At 37.9% G+C, this 17,401-nt stretch overlaps 1 non-coding gene across 1 annotated transcript; it reads left to right on the top strand.

Moving 5' to 3' along the window:
* Window positions 1-74, top strand: TRNAN-GUU (transfer RNA asparagine (anticodon GUU)). The gene has a single exon. It is a non-coding gene; the product is annotated as a tRNA-Asn (tRNA).
* The last annotated feature ends 17,327 nt before the right edge of the window (window positions 75-17,401 follow it).

Below are 17,401 nucleotides of genomic sequence, written 5' to 3'. Positions count from 1 at the left end.
GCCTCCGTGGCGCAATCGGCTAGCGCGTTCGGCTGTTAACCGAAAGGTTGGTGGTTCGAGCCCACCCGGGGGCGAAGCTTTTTTAGCTTTCTTAAGTTATCAAAAGTTAAAAAAAAAACTGTACTCAATCCTTACCTTTAATAGTTAGTATTTTAAATACCGCATTTTTTTAATTGAACGTCCATTAAAAAAGGGGTTGGTTCTAACGCAAAAATTCACCACTTCAAAAACTTTCATAATCCAACAAAACTAAATGAAAATAAACAATACCTAATTGATTTCCTTTTAGAAATTAAGTTTTTTCCTTTAAAAAACTGCCAGAAGTGCAGCATTAAGTGCAGCAAACAATGCGTAGCATTGTTTAATATTGATAAATCTGAATCTCAATCTCAATTAATCTCAATTCAAACATAGAGTAGGTAGGAGCGCATTTATAAATTGGCGGCCCCGACAAAATATACATACTCCTATAGGGGAGTCCCGAGAAAAAATTTTCAAATAATGATTCTTGAAACATTAACAGGAGGCAAATTTTATTTAATTAAAAATTAAACTGCATAATCACTGTAGAACGTACTTTGGCAACTGCTTACCAATATTTAATTTCAAAATATAATCAGATTAACGCAATAGATCCAGGGCCAGTTGCCAAGGGATCTGACGAATTAAGGATGCCTAGACAAATTGGGAACCATCTAAACACGTATTCCAGATAAGCAGAGATGTGAAAGACTTCTTATAATCTGTATTTATTTTTATGTATTCACTAAAATTTATTTTATCCCGTTAGAATTTGCTGATGAAGGGGCCCGTTTAATCCTGAAAGCTTCACGCCATACAGTATTTATCTCTTTATGCATTGGAATCTAGTACAACAGGCCCATTTCTTTTCTTTTTTTTTAAATTTTTCTTATAAAGAATAGCACATTTGGTGTCCGTGGTGAGTGCTGGTGGGATTTTTTGAAATATTATATCTGTAGTTTAACAGAAGATGGCGCCACTTACCAGACGTACAAACTTTGAAATTTTCGTTGTTTTTATTTTGAAGTGCTGATTCTTCGGCACGTTATCTTAGTGTGCCAGTTCATGCAGTGGCGTATCAAAACTAGATTAGACGCTGGTGCAACGTAATTATTATTATTTTTTTTTTTGTAGCTTCCTTATTTTATTCCTTCCCCAACGAGTTCAAGGGTCTTCTTGAAACTGTACCGCTTGCCCCTGGCATCCTGTGATGCTGGCCGTCCCGAGCAGTGCCGGATTAAGGTACGGGCTAGCAGGGCCCTTGCCCTAGGCGCCATTCTTTAAGGGGCGCCAAAAACAAAAGAAGAACAGGGTAAAAAATATATCCTTAGTAAAGGGCGCCGAAAAATCATTCTGCTCAGGGTGTAGAAATTCTCAGGACCAGTGCCGGACCTTCGTCCGGCACTGGTCCTGAGTGTGCAGGGGTGCACTGCACCTGGGCGCCAACGTTCAAGGGGCTCCTGAAAACCTGAAACATATATGAAGAAGATTTTACAGGGGGACGCCAAATTGCGATTTGTACCCGGGCCCCACGTTCCCTTGGAAGCCCCCTGCAGGATGATGCCGCACTCTTCATATGGATTGTCTTGTATTATGTTTGTTCACCTGTTCATTTGCATATTTTGAGTTCTCGCGGATAATGGAGTGGTTACAATCGCTGTCGTTCCATACCATGTGGTAAAAAGTAACAGGAAAAAATATCCCTTTTATAATAATGTAATGAAACAAAACAGGCCTCAGGTTTTGACTTTAGCATTTTATACTTAAAAGTCCAACAGAATTCATTAAGAATTTTTCAAAAAATCAAAAATACTGTGCATGTGCAGTTAACTAAATCTATATAAATGTGATACGTTGAACAAATTTAAATCTAGTGATCGCTCCTTTCGTATAATCGCTGGACTGGAAAATTTTTAAAAACCTTAGGAAACTGAAATAAATTTGGATGCGTTTATAGAAGTTGACATTAAATCGTGAATGGATACTTCCACGTGCAGCTTTTGTATGTTTTGTACAGAACTTGCTGTTGAAAATGTACCAGGAAGAAAAGTGCATTTTTCGTTATTTAATTTTTAACTAAATAATCGACCAGTTTCGTTATGACTTCACCTCGGCTTTGAATTCCCCTCGAAATGAAAGGTCAAACAGTTTCCAATTTCATGTGGAGATTTAAAATTTATTTGGTAATAGAAAATAAACGTCAGTATATTAAATTGTAAAATGTGTGGGTTGTATAGTTAGTTAGTACAGAGCAGAACTTGGATTCTACGGAATGTGAAAGAGCAAAAAAAAAAGTTTAATTCAAATTAACCTTAATTGCATTCAAATTCCTTCTTTTAGGCCCTCGTGGGCAGTACAGGTGGTATTATCACCCTCTCTCCCCCCACACTGGGTGGCAAATACCTGAGTTCGAATCCCGTCAATGAAGCGAGGAATTTTTATGGACCTTTTTCATATGGCTGAGTTAGTCTGTCTCAGGCGAGGGTAGCATGATTTTTTCTCTCGGAAACCAGGGTTTTTCATCCAGCAAACACCATGGAACACATGCAATTTTCAAACATATTATATACGACGCAATGTGGCCTAAGTTACTAATGCGCTTTAAGCGCATTAGTAACTTAGCCCTACAACGAACAAACAACCATCCTTATTTTAGTTAATTGTAGTTTGGTCAGTAAATGACATTCAGAATGATCAGATGATTATAAAATCTCATAAAATGTATTATTTTGTCATGGAAAAACGAGTATACATTTTCATTAGCATAGCATTTGCGTAAATATAAGTTTTTCACAAAGTCAAAACTGTTTTGACAAAGTTCCATTCTTTACGCACGAACTCAATGGGCATTTTCACATTAGTCTTCAGGTACATGCCTTTGTTCAGAATTAGAAGTGGTAGCTCTATTCCTCCGGTTTAAATAGCATTTAAAACTTGTAATTATGCTTTGGTGTAGCAACTGAATCTTTGAAGTAATATTTGGTGAAAAAAAAATGTCTAATTTCACTCTACGTAAAGTAAATTTAGAAAAATTATTCTTTTAAGCAACCGGAGCTTGTTATTCATATCCATAGTTGTCTGTAGAAGTGTACATTCACGGTCCAATTTGCAATTTGGGTGGGCTTCAAAACCTGAAATATATAGCTCACGGGGAAAAAAAACTATTCCATCTCCCTGAGATCGGCTAACTACCTCCTTAAAGAGAATTTCAATTTCAGAAATTCCTCCAGTTATCGAACCTAGAACTGTCCAAACGAGTGACAGCTTGCGATGTAGCGTGCCGACTAAGGTGTCACAAAGGACTGCAGTTAAAGTGAAGAGAGGGAACACAAGGTGCTGTGAATTTGTCAAGCATCAACGAAACCTTTTTTCCTGATAGCCATTGACTGAATGTGTTGCGCCATTACGTAGCAAAGTCCAATCAAGTGTATTTTGTGCTCTTAAAACAAAGAGGTATTACAGATATGCTTATTTATGGACGATTTTCTTTTGTCGCTGGCGTCCATATGAACCAAAGAAGAACCGTGACGCGTTGTTTCCTTGCTTGCTTTATCCTTTTCATACCTCGGAACTACAATCTCAGAATGCAACATCTAATAATCAGTCCAATTTCGTCAGACTAAGATGTCTGCTAAGGGATAACCACTTAAGATGCACTGGATTCATCTGATACACCAGTCATAGGTTTGCAATATATGTTGTGTCATGCTTTGAATCGCTGCAGTTAGCGAGTTTCTAGTTCAATTTTCACGACCTGAGATTTACCACAGTTCGCGAGCTATGGCTTGGAATTAGTCCTTTTAAAAAGGGCCCCTTGAATAACAGGATACAAGCGGTTCTTCTTTCTCCTTCCAGCTTCTTTAGATTTCAGGAAGAATTTGAGTTCTGTTTTTAATTCCGTGTTCTTTTCGATATCATTTTTATATATATATATAATTTTATTTTTGGCATCTGTTCAAATTGCTGCCTTTTTTGTCAAACAGAAGATTACGTTTTTGAGAAACAATTAAAACATGATTAGCAAAGGGTTAACCAAAAATTGCAAAGTTCCTTAAAATTTTTCGCTATGGTAGTAGGTGCTATTTCCAGTAGTTAGTTAAGATAATACTTTTAACTAGTACTATCAGACATCAGTGATTTAAAAGGACGTCAGAAACGAACATAGGATTTTATTTTATTAAATTTTATTTAATTTAAAGTTCTTACGCAAAATAACTCCCCGGTTTTCATGTTTTTCTTTCTGTTGAAGTTATCTTTTTCAGGAAACTTTGTTCTGAAGATAATATGGGAGAAAGTATGCTCAAGGCGTCTTTCGTAAAATACTGAGTTAGGATTATACTCTTGAGTCAGTAATTGTTTTTTTTTTTTTTTTTTCACCATTAGCATTGCGCCTAAGAAGGCTTTTAAAAAAAGATTCGTTAAGTTTCAGTATCTAATGTTTTTTAAAACAATCTGGGAGAAAAAACCCTGACACCGACTAACTCAGCCACGTTGTGGGGAAAAAAGACAAAAATTGCTCATATCATTGACGGGATTTGAGCTCAGGTATTTTCCACCTGGTGTGGGAAGGAAGGTGATTATTCATGTAATTTTATATGCTGTAATGTAATATGTTATAAATCATGTAATTTGCTTTCAATTATATTTAAGTTTATTATGCTGTTCATTCACTGCTTCAACTGATTTCTGTACTGCTTAATTAAAATATTTAATTAATTGAAATACTGAGATATTTAATTAAAATATTAACTTTTGCTTTCTGAATTTATATTGTACAATTAATATTTTGCCAAAAATATTAACTTCGCTTTATCTTTGTCTTATTGATAAGGTTTTCGTGACAACCCTAACAAAGCCAAAACCGTATCTAGTGAATGGTGATCGGAGAGTGAAAAGCCAAGTGATTGAAATTTAAAATACCTTCCGGATAGAGCACATTACAAGGAAAAAAGGACTTTTAACAGACATTTGGCAACCGTTTTTAACACACATTTAAGCTCTAAATAACGAGAAAATGAAACTCAGTCGTTATACTCGTAAATTCGCTATAAGTGCTCAACTGTGTTATAACCAGTCTAGCAATAAGTTGTATTATCGCCTTCGTTGATACAAAGAATAACATACTTTTCTAAACGCTGTTTTTTATATTTTTAGATTAATAAACACCCGAGGTTGAGGTCGTTTTTAATATTGCTTGCAGACCTCCCCAGTAAAGACCGGATTTAGCAAAATTCAGTGGAGCATTTGCTCCAGGGGGGGCCCCAAGGACCATGGGAGAATAAAGTTACTGTAAGGGGTGAGGTTTGTTTTTGCTTTTAATTGCATTTCATTTTCTGCAATTATTAAAAACGCTGCTCTTTTCGCTTAAATGTTTATTTATATTCTCCTGCATCCGATTCATATTAAAATACTTTGCGAGCTTGTGCACATAGCAAACACTAAAAAGGGACCGATAAAAATACGTGCACTAGGGCCCATAAACTACCTGAATTGGGCTTTTTTTTCCCCACAGAATGCCGGAACTGTGATCGACTTACTTTTTGCTGGATTGAATTACTAACTATAAGCATTCTCATTAAAAATGCACGTCCATAAACTTTCACCTCACCAACAGCGGATTATGCACCCCCAGATTCGAGCCTACTCCGCACCAATCATTCGCGATATAATACCTGCTACCCCCTCTAACTCCCAGTAGTGGACCAAAATGCTAAATAAAGGCGGGTTACGGATTAGCCCCGATGTTCTAGTGGAGATTGGAATAGCAGACATTCAGTGGGTGGAAAGTGTTTGCCGTACAACTTCATTCCTCCAATTTTCTTCTCCGTTGGTGGATTGTCCTTTCCGATTAGTGCTAATAAAACTTATTCGCAAATGCAAGGTCCGTTTAAGGGTAAGTAAGCTATTAATTTCTGTTGCATTAAATATCCTGATAGTAAAATGCAGTAGATGAGTTCTGTATCTCTTGTTTATAATTAAACGATAGGACTTTGTACAGAGCAGCTTTGCGTCGGCGGTTACTAGCATATCATATTTCTGTGATTATATGACGATTTAAGTACTGCCTTGTATTCTACTGGGTGTTATTAGTTTATATTTAAGCGCAAATGGAATTTGTTCTCTTTGCAACTAATTAGAAAAAAAATCACGACAGTTAATCTTATCTGATTATATCTAAGTGAAAATAGGACACTTTAGTATTGCAGAATAATTAAGAGAATATTTAAAATGTGGATACTATTCAGAATGGCCGATAACATGATTCGACACAGTCTGCACTTCTTGCTTAGTTTCTGACACTTCCTTTACCAACCCTAAAACATTCTTCTTGTGTGATGTCACTGACACGTTTTCCCCCCTACCTCACTTTCCAAATCCTCTATTCACCCTTACTGACTATTAATTCGCCTTTCTGAAGATTAGCAACTACTTCCTACTGTGCAGTTCTTAATAACGTTTCTAAGGACTACTTTTAGCAATGCAGAGGAATAGAATCAGCTGGTTTTGTTTGTTTTTTAAACAAATTTTTAGAAAAAAAAGTGCACACGTGTTTTCTAAACAAATTTTTGGTATGCTTTTACAGTAACCAACATCTGTTAGAAACAGCGGGAATTCTGAAGTCATTGGCCAAACATTTTAATTCAGTTGACAAATAACTTAAGCTTTTTTTTTCTTTTTACAGCATTATCACAAACAGCACTTCTATAATTTTTTCCAATATTTGAATTCATAGGTAATGACAGCTTTGTGAGCTTACTTCCTGAACTGAATCCACATCACCATATAATAAATATCTTTAACCGTACGTTCCGGTACGGTTAACCGGATCATTTACAACGTCTTCACTCACTGACGTGCGAAAATCACATCTCCCTGCAAGGTTTTGTGAATGTTACATTGTGTCCTTCAGAGACCTTCACTGTTTAAGGATAGAATGTGTGTACTCACACGTGTTTTCTAACCAAATATTTAAATTGGTTAATCTTCAGAATAAAGACTTATCCATCCATCTTTGCGATACGGAGCAATGGATGCTCTTGGCGGTAAAGGGAGGGAATCGTTTCCCGATTTTAAACCAGCGCCGAAAGGGAAAGAAAGTCGTTCCCCAACAAACGAGTTAGGGTCCCCTCTTTACCACTGGTTTTAATTCGGGAAACAAAATTACACGAAAGAATAGACCGTGCAATCACTGCAAAGTAGGAAGAGCTAAATTTATCCATTGTGCCGTGTTGCAAAGATCGATGGGTCTTATTCTTTTTTTGGTAGTTGTTGGTGCATAGGCTTCTGTGACCATAATGCACCTCCCAAGGTTTTTGCAGTACTTTGATCCGAACCCGCGACCTTTGGGTTGCCACATAGGCATTTTACCCACCCGGCTAGCCCGGTCGGTGGGTCTTATTCTGGAGTTTAACCTTTAGATATTACCTTTAAGCAAACGAAGTCTAAAATGCGAGTTTCCAAAGTATGCAGAATTTTCTGCACACTTCTGGAACTCTACTGTAAAACCTTTAGCTATGAACACTTGATGTAATGAGTTCCTTGGCACACCGAGCCTTCATAATGCAGTTTTATTTTAGCAGAGAAATTAAGGACATTGACACCAGTATACAACATAATTATTTAATGTAATCTGTTTCTAGTGACTTGTTTCACATAATATCGAAATGACCATACTATTATGCTGATTGCGAATGTTTTTCCTTTTTAAAGTGGTATAATTCTTAGATTGGAATATAGAATTTCATGCTTTTCAGTGTTTGTTACTAAACATAAGACCTGATCATCAAGTAATAGTAAGTGGGACAATAAACTTCCAGCATATATATACATTTTAATGTTGCAGTAAACATTACATTTCATCGAATAAAAAGAAAATGAATACTATACATTTTTTTAGCATTATTAACAATAACTTAGTAAAATATACAAGTAATAAAATACCTCCAGCTGTTGGTATCAGAATTCATTTGAATATATTATTAAGGCCAGAGTAAAGAGTGGAAACCAGCTTTGCAGTACACTTGCTTACAGTTAATCCACATCAACATAGCAAACGATTCTTTTCCACTACTGGGGGGGGGGGGTTTACAGAAGAGACATTATCTGCAAGCTACCTTTATTGCAGTTCAGTCTGCTTTCCTAACTGTATTCTCCACTTCGAAACTCGGTAAGTTTATTAAAATGACATTACAGTTACCACAAATAGTAATTTCTACTAAGCTTTAATTTAAATAAAAATATTTATTTTAGTAAAATAAATAACATCTTTCTCAACTGTTCTTCGTATAAACATAAAAAGAGACCACTTAATTTTAAAAAAATTAATGTTATAAACAGACGGTATGAAGTTCAATGATTTCTATCACAGCTATTTAAAAGAGTCAACTAATTTTAACAAAGACATTAACAGCGTACAACTTTTGTGTCACAATATTTAATTAAATCAGTATTCTAATTGACTCTGAATAGATCTGAAGAAGTGATTTTAAATTCTGCTTAAGTTTAGCCCAAAGAAACTAAGATTGAGGATTTCTAGTTCCATTTTAAAATTCGTTCATTCTCTAAACCTCGTTTGCGCTTGGTAGATTTCTGCTAGCATCAATAGAAACTTAAGCAACCCGCTATTACGAATCCAGAATTGATGGTTGCCCTTAATGAACACTGATCTGATCCTGTCGGTATGCATAAGTAGCCTACAAACTCCGAGTTAACATCGTCAATGTAGTTTTGTACAATATATACAATGAACTGAAGGTCAGCTCAAAACAATTGAGAATAAAATTCGAAAGAGCATGGACGAGGAGGCACTATCAAGGACTTTTGGTTGGTTGCAGCGCACTTCTGAATAGCTGCCCTGACACAGAAATACTTCGTCCCATATCTGATAGCAATGCACAGATCTAGCAATTAAACAGTGTAGACTAATATAAAAAATATCTCTTCTGGATAAGGCACCAAGCACTCCAATATATAAAAAGACAACGAACTTAAATCTAAAAGCGGGTATTAATACCATTTGTCAAGTAGACCGCTATCTTGATGCAGAGTGGCAAGGGGTGAAAGAATTTAAATACATACCTTGTATAATTTTAACCATTCTGCGCAGTTATGTACAAAAACTTTCCTCGATAAACATTATGTACAATAAAGTTGGTGCTCTACAAGAATCTGAAAAATCTTTCAAATGTGAAATTCCCAGGAGTTAAACACTAAATAAAGAGGCCCGCCAAACTCACTCATGCTGAGGCTTGAATGTTACACACGTACTGTTTGGTTTCGCTAAACCACCTCAAAATTGACTAGAAAATGCCTCAAACTTCGGTCGTTGTTGGGATCGAGTCTGATGGAGTTGTTGCACCAACATAAGCATCCAATTAACAAGAAATAAGAATAGAATAAAGAAACAATTTCTTCTTCGTTAAGCCAAACTTGAATGTTGTCGGAGATGTATACCGGGAATGTCAAGAAAAATGAAATGCATACGTTTGGGACATCAGATCAGTGTCCTGAAAACTCAGAAAGCATTGAGGTTTCATTATCTTCCAGATTTTCGTATTAACGGAAAAACTTCTATAAGGTTGTCATCTAAATGACTTTCTTATAACCGATCCAGCTATTATCGTTTGTTTAGAAAAAGTTAGTTAATTTATGACATGCATATCTGGAATAGTATTATACAGTGTCTTATTGCGATTTGGAATACGATGAATCGCTGGTATCTTAAGAGGTGGAGTGTTGAAACGAAATGGTTGCATTTTTCTTTTTATATACAGAGCAGAGTTCTCATTATTAAATTAGGAGAAATAAAATCATTAAGAAAAAACCTAAAAGAGAAAGTCGGATTTGTTAAACCTCTATTGTATTAACTTTTAAGAATTTATTTCCTGATGCCTCCTGCGACAGTTATACTCGCTTTCCATCCCAATTTCTTCTTAGTATTCTGAAGAAAGTTCTAAGAGAGAGTTACATGGGCCTGTGTTATATACAGTATCCTATTTTTGTAGTTGATAGGGATTAAAATTCCTCTAGTAGGAAAAGAATACAAATGAAGGTAAAGGTTTGATAAATTTCACTCAGCTTTCTCCAAGTTTTGTTCCTCATTAAAACCATGAAATTTCATCCCTAAAAAGTAATACCAACAGTTCTAAAAACACATTTAAAAATTATATATACAGTTTACTACAGTAAGTAGTAAAGTAGCTTTTCAGAGCATCGGTCTTCTTAAGCAACCGATGTCTAACATTTTTTTTTCTCCCAATAATGCCATTATTTTCTTGTAAATGAAAATGTGATTTAAACAACCATCAATTTTAAAACTTATTAAAATAATGTACCAGTACAGTTTAAAACTGGCGTTCGTAACATGTTCAAACTCATTTATAAAAGCTTGCATTAATTAAGTACATGATCTGAGTACTTAATTCTTCAATCACCAAAATTTAACTCAATTCGTGAATTAATGCTTTATGTAATTACCCAATACGTTTTTGTATTAGTTTTCTTAATTAGTAAATCACTCTTGTAAATTTAATTTTTTTTTTTAGGACAACACCACAAATTTTACCATCGTTAATAGCCTTGGACATTTACCAGCTAAAGAGCAGTTCCTAAGACGCTAAATGTAAAACAGCAATTAAACTCGAAAAAAAATGGACTGGAGGTCAATACCTCTAGCTTCCTTCACGTGTGATCATTCCCGAATGTTTAATTAACTGTACGGACCAAATTAGTATACTGAACTTTGGCTAAGCAAATGTGGCAAGGACATCATGGGTATCACCATTTACAAGATGCAAATCACTTCATTTCAGCTTCCTCGCTGCAGCAACGAGAGAACAGTAGCTGATCTACAACGCTTGAATCCAAATGGTGTGCGGTCTAAACAACTGCGTATCATTCAACTGATAGTGGCTCAAGAGTTGGAAGATTCGCTATGAATTTCAATATCAAAGAATTGCGTTGAATCGCTTTCCTTCCAGTCCATGGGGACACATGCCGCAGTCATGAATACATCGCAATGTGAACTCCAAAAGCTTAAAGGAATATTACGGGATGTTGTTAATCGATACTGAAATTCATACATTTGTCACTTCCCAACGACTGGTTTTACTAATTCAGAAGAGCGACTTCAAAAGTTGAACAGGGCGTTCTTTACATGATGTCAAACGGGAAAGATTGTAGACTGCTTACTGTTCTCTCGTTTGCTGCAGCGATGGGACAATCTTGATTTCAGATGGCACCTCGTAATATGGCAATGTCCGGTTGAGATTTAATTTCATCACCCATATACCTTAAAAACATGCATTTGTGGTGCTCACAATAACATACAACAAAATAAAAGAGTAACAGGGCCTTAAATGCGCTAGATCAAATAGTGAAACGTAATGGAGCCTTTTGAAAACTCTTTCCTCCCCCTTTCGTGCAAGAGGTGTATCCTTGATTGGAAGCTGCGGTCGTCAGTAACAAACCGCTTTTTCTGCTAGATAATCTCCAATCTTTCTGTAATTTATACTGGATAGGGACAAGGCACTGCCTCGAGTCTCCTGGAATCGAAACCGTAGTTTAAGCCATGTACTAGCTAAGATCCGATTCAAAGATTCCAGTATTAAATGCTTAGTTTTACTAAGTGGGGGGAGGGAGCATAGCGTGCAGTGAGCACTAAGTGCGTCAAACTACAGGAAAGGGATTGTTTTAAAAATAAATTTAAAAATGTTTTGGTGAAATTAGACAAACGGATGAATTATGGCTTTTTAAAGGAATTTAGGAAATTTTATAATTTAGGATTTGACTTCGTGTAATTAGCCTGCATTACTGCTGCAAAACTCCATTACTTTCACGTATCTGACTCAATGTTTACAATAATTAACGATGAGTGTAAATAACAAATGTAAATCAGTGGAAATCTGTTACTCGCCGCTGGCCCTCAGCAAACATTCATCCTTGCTTCGAAAATAATCACCAACTCGTGGCTCACAGGCGTCGAATCTGTTTGCGTGATGAGGGTGACCACTCAGCTGTATAAGCTTCCACCCAAACAGTTAAAATAAGCCCTGATATTGTTTGTAGTTTAAGATAAAATATTTGTGAAGAAGACTGCATTGAGTAGAGTTAACCCCCCTGGGGTTAAATTAAGGCTCCAGTGGCCTGTGCAGAAAATAATGATAGTGCTCCTACCACGAGGCAACAGGTACTGTCATCTGGCGATGCTCAGGGATGCTGCTGCATTCGTTTGGGACGGTTCTGCCCACTACGTTGCTATGGAAACGGGAAGTTCATCTTCCCCAGTGTGGATGGATTAAACTTCTCCAAAGGTTTTCACTGAATGATCAATGCTTACACGACTGCGTGTGCAAGAAGAAAACGAAGGAGTGACTGGGGGATGTTGTGAAGCAGACATTCCGTATACAGGTGGTGGTGGGAGACGTGCTGCAACATGGAATCCACGAGGCAAAGGGATGAGGGACGCAAACTTCTTCACGGACGCACGCCACGCAAACTCGTGGATTCTGGTATCTTCTATCAGCTGTTATACAACAGACATCGCAATTTCACAGTTTCGTTTTTCAGGGCCGATAGTTCGACACGGAGGCGTATATTTTCCTGTTCCAGGTACGCAGCCCGGATGGCAATCTCGTCCTCTTTGGCTCGGCGGGCATCTCTGGAACGCTTCGCGGCTTCGTTGTTCTTCCTCCTCCTCTCCCAGTAAGCTTCGTCTTTCAGTTCTTCCGGGAGTGATCGTCCCCGTTTTCTCATGGCAGCCGTAACGCCCTGTGCGGAAGACGAAGGAGAAGAGTTCTCGTTATCTGCTGCCATCCCGCTACCAGCAGAACTAGCTTCGCCGTCCGTACTGCCGTTTGAGTCTGGCGAAACAGCGTCGGGTACCGTGCCGTTCGAGTGCACATTCGTGTGGGACATCTTCTCCGTTGAGGGCACGCATCCGGTGTCGCACAGTTGAAACTTGAGTTGCTCCTCCCCTTGGGATTTGGGGGGACTGCTTTTCCGCTGCTCCGCAGTGTTTCGTCGCGTGGCCAACATCTGCTCCCTGAACCGAGTGTAGGCGGGGTCGGAATGCAGCGATATCATCAGACTGCGATTGTTCACAGCATCGACGGTATTAAGCGGAAGTTGCACAGGCATTCCGTAATAGCCAACAGGCACACTGAGGGGATCTCTTGGGTAGGCCTTGAAGGGTCTCGTGTACTTGGTGGACTTGCGGGGCTCCAGTGAAAGGGAATTCATTGTCGGCACTGTAGCCAGGAGACCCTGTGCGAAGTTGTCCACTCCGCCGTTCATATTTAAATCCATGCTTGGAAATCCGAGGTTAAATGGCTGTAGTGTAACCCCCGAACTTGGCAGGGGAATGGATGGAATACCATCTACAGGAAGATGAGAACTAGATGTCGGAGATGCCATTAAGCCACCGTTGATTTCCGAAGGTGGCGATGGCAGAATAGTTGTTCCAGGTGTCCCGTGCACGAGACTTCTTTCGGGGGTCATAAAGTTCCTCATGAGATGAGAAGGCTCTGGAGGAGTTGGGGAGGGGGTGTAAGTCGGCTCTGGCATGATGAGTTCCGGAGCGCTGATCTTCTTTTTCGAGAAGTCGAGGGGTTGCAGTTCGTCGTCCTTGGCGTGGGAGGCAGTTTCAGACGGTATCGGCTGCTTATAGGATTCTTTGAATCCATTTGTAACAGGCGGCCGTATAGGCGGAGGCACCAACCTCCTGGCATAGACATCGGACATATCCAACGGGGGCATCCTCATTGTCCGAATCGGTTCATTTGTTCGAGTGCCGTTGCTGGTTGCCATAAGTTACAGATGACTGATGATGGCAGACTTCTGTGGAGAATAACCTTGGCGATGAGGTAGTCGATGGACGGCTTCTGAACACTGCAAAGACACAAGAAAACCCATGTTATACTGTCATTTTCTTAACTGTAACAGCCAAGCGGCTTTAACTCTGCCACACGCGCCATGCGCTTATTGGAAAATACACGAATTCCCGCCTTCCCTTTTGCTCTTGCGGTATCGATTTCTGTCGCGATGACGATATGCGCAGATCGTGTCTCGTATGTGCCGCAGAGGAGAATGTGCGAGGAGAGGTCAAAAGAAAAAAAGTTGGACCGCAGAAACAAACACGGCAGAAGTAGGCGATGTGTTGTTTGTTACACCGGTGCCATGGCTCCAGATGATGTCACACTTGCACAAACACACGTTGCTGTGCAACGAGTCTCGGCATGTATAGACAGCACGTATGAAAGCATTGTTTTGTACAGAAATATTGGTCTGCAGTCACGTGTATTAACAATCAGGAACTATTCATTTGACCGTGTCATAGAATATTGCATGCAATGATGTGGTAACTGAAAATTTTGCAGTCCTGACAGCGTGGTTGTGTAGCCACTCAGTGTTTTGGGATTCCATCATCTCATTTGCTTTATTCATCCGGGCACTTGACTTATACGTATGCATAACTTCTCACCAGTCGTTAATGTAGGGCTATTGTAATGTTCAATGACTTAAGAGTAATCTCGTGGCAACAGGTGTGCAAATTCGAAAAAAAAATCTCACTCCTACAACCACGAATTTATTTTCTAAAAGAAAGCATTCGCTAGAGGGCGCTGGATCGTTAATCTAAACTAGGAGTCTCGAGTTGTGTTATCGTTAGACCTGCGAGTGTTCCGTTATGATTTGCTGCGATTATTTTTTCTATTACACAAGTTTAGAAACCCTCTAGCGGAATTTCTTAGAAGTAAACCATGTTTGAGGGGGTTGAGTGGTATTTGTTTCGTCGATTGGTTCAGCATAATTCCTATATAAAACCGTTAGCTTAAAAATCAACTTTAAAGCCATCTAAACATGTTTGAAGCTAAAAATGTTGGCAGGTCTTCTCCCTGAAGCAGTCTACGCGCATGCTCTGCTTTCAAATATTTAGATAAGCGACCCTCCTCTCCTTCTCCCTACGCAAAAGGGACGCAATGTATGCAGCAGTTTGATTTTGAATGGTTTTAAAATTAGCTCCCATCAATATTAACACAACTGAAAACAGTGTATAGGGAGAGAAGAGAATGCCTAATTAGTTCAAACAATGGAGAAATTCTTGTAATAAATTGTTTTCTTCCAAAATAAAAATTTCTCTCACAAATGTCAGTAAATTTAGTAGTCTCTGCCACGATTTAACTGTTTTCGAAAGTAATGGTGGATTATTTGATAAAATATAGAGACCCATAGTCATTCGGTTTGTATTTGGTGGGAAAAAAAAAAAAAAATCTACATTTCTTTGAATTCGGTATAAATTCAGCGCATTTAAAATACTGTATTCAGACAAATGGCTAATCAATTTAACACTACTCTGGGAATTGGTTGCCAATTTTAACAAGTCGCGCTTGTGGCGCCACCACTTCCTATATCCAAGCAGTTATGTAAATAAAAACTTACCGTTAGACAACACAAAAAAATATTTTTATTTTTCTTTGGGTGTGGTTTTCTCGCGTTATCCTGGAATGTAATTGCGCATATTCTTGAAGGATTCGGTGCTTTGTGTAAATGTCAGCTCTTGTTTGCTTTTGTAACCAAGTGTCTGATTTTGTTTATTTAATCATAGCTGCGATGTAGGTTGAAGAGTACCACACAAGTGACTTCGTGCAACTAGTAATTTCTGATTTTATTAATGGATTAAAGTACACTCGTGATTTTGATTGAGCTTTTTTTTTTTTTAGAGGGTAGTGGTATGAAGACAGTTGCCAAGAAGAACCCCTATTCTTTATGAAACGGGAATACCAAGGAGTGATTGGCGGGCTGGCATAGGATGGAAGCTACTGTCATGCAACGGTACTGCTGAGTTTTCTTGAAGGCGCAAGGGAGAAGTAGGTGGATTAAACCGCAACCCGAAAAAGTTAAGAAACAGTTAAGGTCCTTCATTGACTGAAGAAAATCTAACTCTGATCTTCCTAAAAGCCACAGGTTGGTCTAATTAACGATAAAAAGTTGCTATTTAGTTTTTAATATTCTTTCAACAGTGAAGGAAAATCTTGAGGATAAAGAAAGTGTGGACACTTATTTGAACTTTAAATTATGATCCTTCAGTGTTCTTCGCAGATATAATTTAATTTAACGCGATATTACGCGATAGTTCTTGCTCTTTAAACGAAACCATTAAAATTTCATATTAGGTTTCAACAATAAAATGTAACATTTTTTTTAATGTTCAGTAAGAATCCATAAACTTATTTTCAGACCAGTGAGGAAAGATATCTGTAAATTATATAAATTGTTTAATCTTGCCAATTTTAAAAATTCAGTACACATCTGAAACTGCTGGTTTGAAACCCATATACGCTTAAAATTCAACGTAAAATCTTCTTTGAATTTTGAATGAAGCAGTACGTCCCTGAAAAGTGTACTGCATTTCGCATAAAGATAGCCTGGTTTAGCTGAAACCTCAACTAAACCCCCTCGTGTACGAGACTTGTTACTTAAATTTAAAAATCAGGGGAGTACAGAATAAATCTTCAGATGCGTCCCTTCTCCCACCCCTTTCATATTGGTGTGAAAGTGTTCCTAGAGTCCTACTGACTTCTAATTAAATTGTGTATTTTATTTTTAAAATGCTTTGGGTGGGATATTTGTCCCTCTTAAACGTCTCAAACTGAATTCGATACGCTTTGGCCTTTTACTAGGGCGCTGAGTTATTGTACAGAAAATTGACTGATGATTCGAAAATGCAATACAAAGTTAGTCTTAATGAACTGAACTAGGGTGGACTTATTTGAAAACTCGTGTCTTGAAATAGTATCTATATTTCTGTCTATTTTCTAGAACGAATTCAGTTGTAATTATCGATGCAGGATAAAGCATGCGTTGTGGAATTAACACCGCAAGGTTAATGAGACTTGAATGTTGTCTGCCAGGTTCCTCACATATCTTCAGGAATTACAATGCTTCTGCGAGTGAAAGGACATGATTTCGATAATCGCTAACACACCTACCCCCATTTGGCTGGATTAAAAGATTGATCCTATGCTATGGCAACTTGAACGACGAAGTACTTACCAAGCGTCAAAAGACTAACGATGCAACAGGCTGCAAAGTCAAGCGAGACTTGAGAATATCTGAGAAACAGATGAATCAATGATGAATGAATAAAAGCAAACAAATCAATAATACTTAAAAACAAGCGAAAGACTTCTTCCAAATAAACTAATATATACCTTATGAAAGCGCCCTCTCGATGAATCAAAAATGTTAGAAAGGAAATATCACGTAAGAATGAACAGGCTGTGAAAAAATAATAAAATAACGCTGTAATCAAAGAGTGTGAAATCTATACATATTACATGGCAACCGTTCTGGATGAAAAACCTGAAACCGTAAATCCCAGAAA

The sequence above is a fragment of the Mastigoproctus giganteus genome, chromosome 6 (genome assembly GCF_048544385.1).
Source record: "Mastigoproctus giganteus isolate SK-2022 chromosome 6, ASM4854438v1, whole genome shotgun sequence".
NCBI classification, from domain to species: domain Eukaryota; kingdom Metazoa; phylum Arthropoda; class Arachnida; order Uropygi; family Thelyphonidae; genus Mastigoproctus; species Mastigoproctus giganteus.
This window is presented reverse-complemented; position numbering and strand designations above follow the sequence as displayed.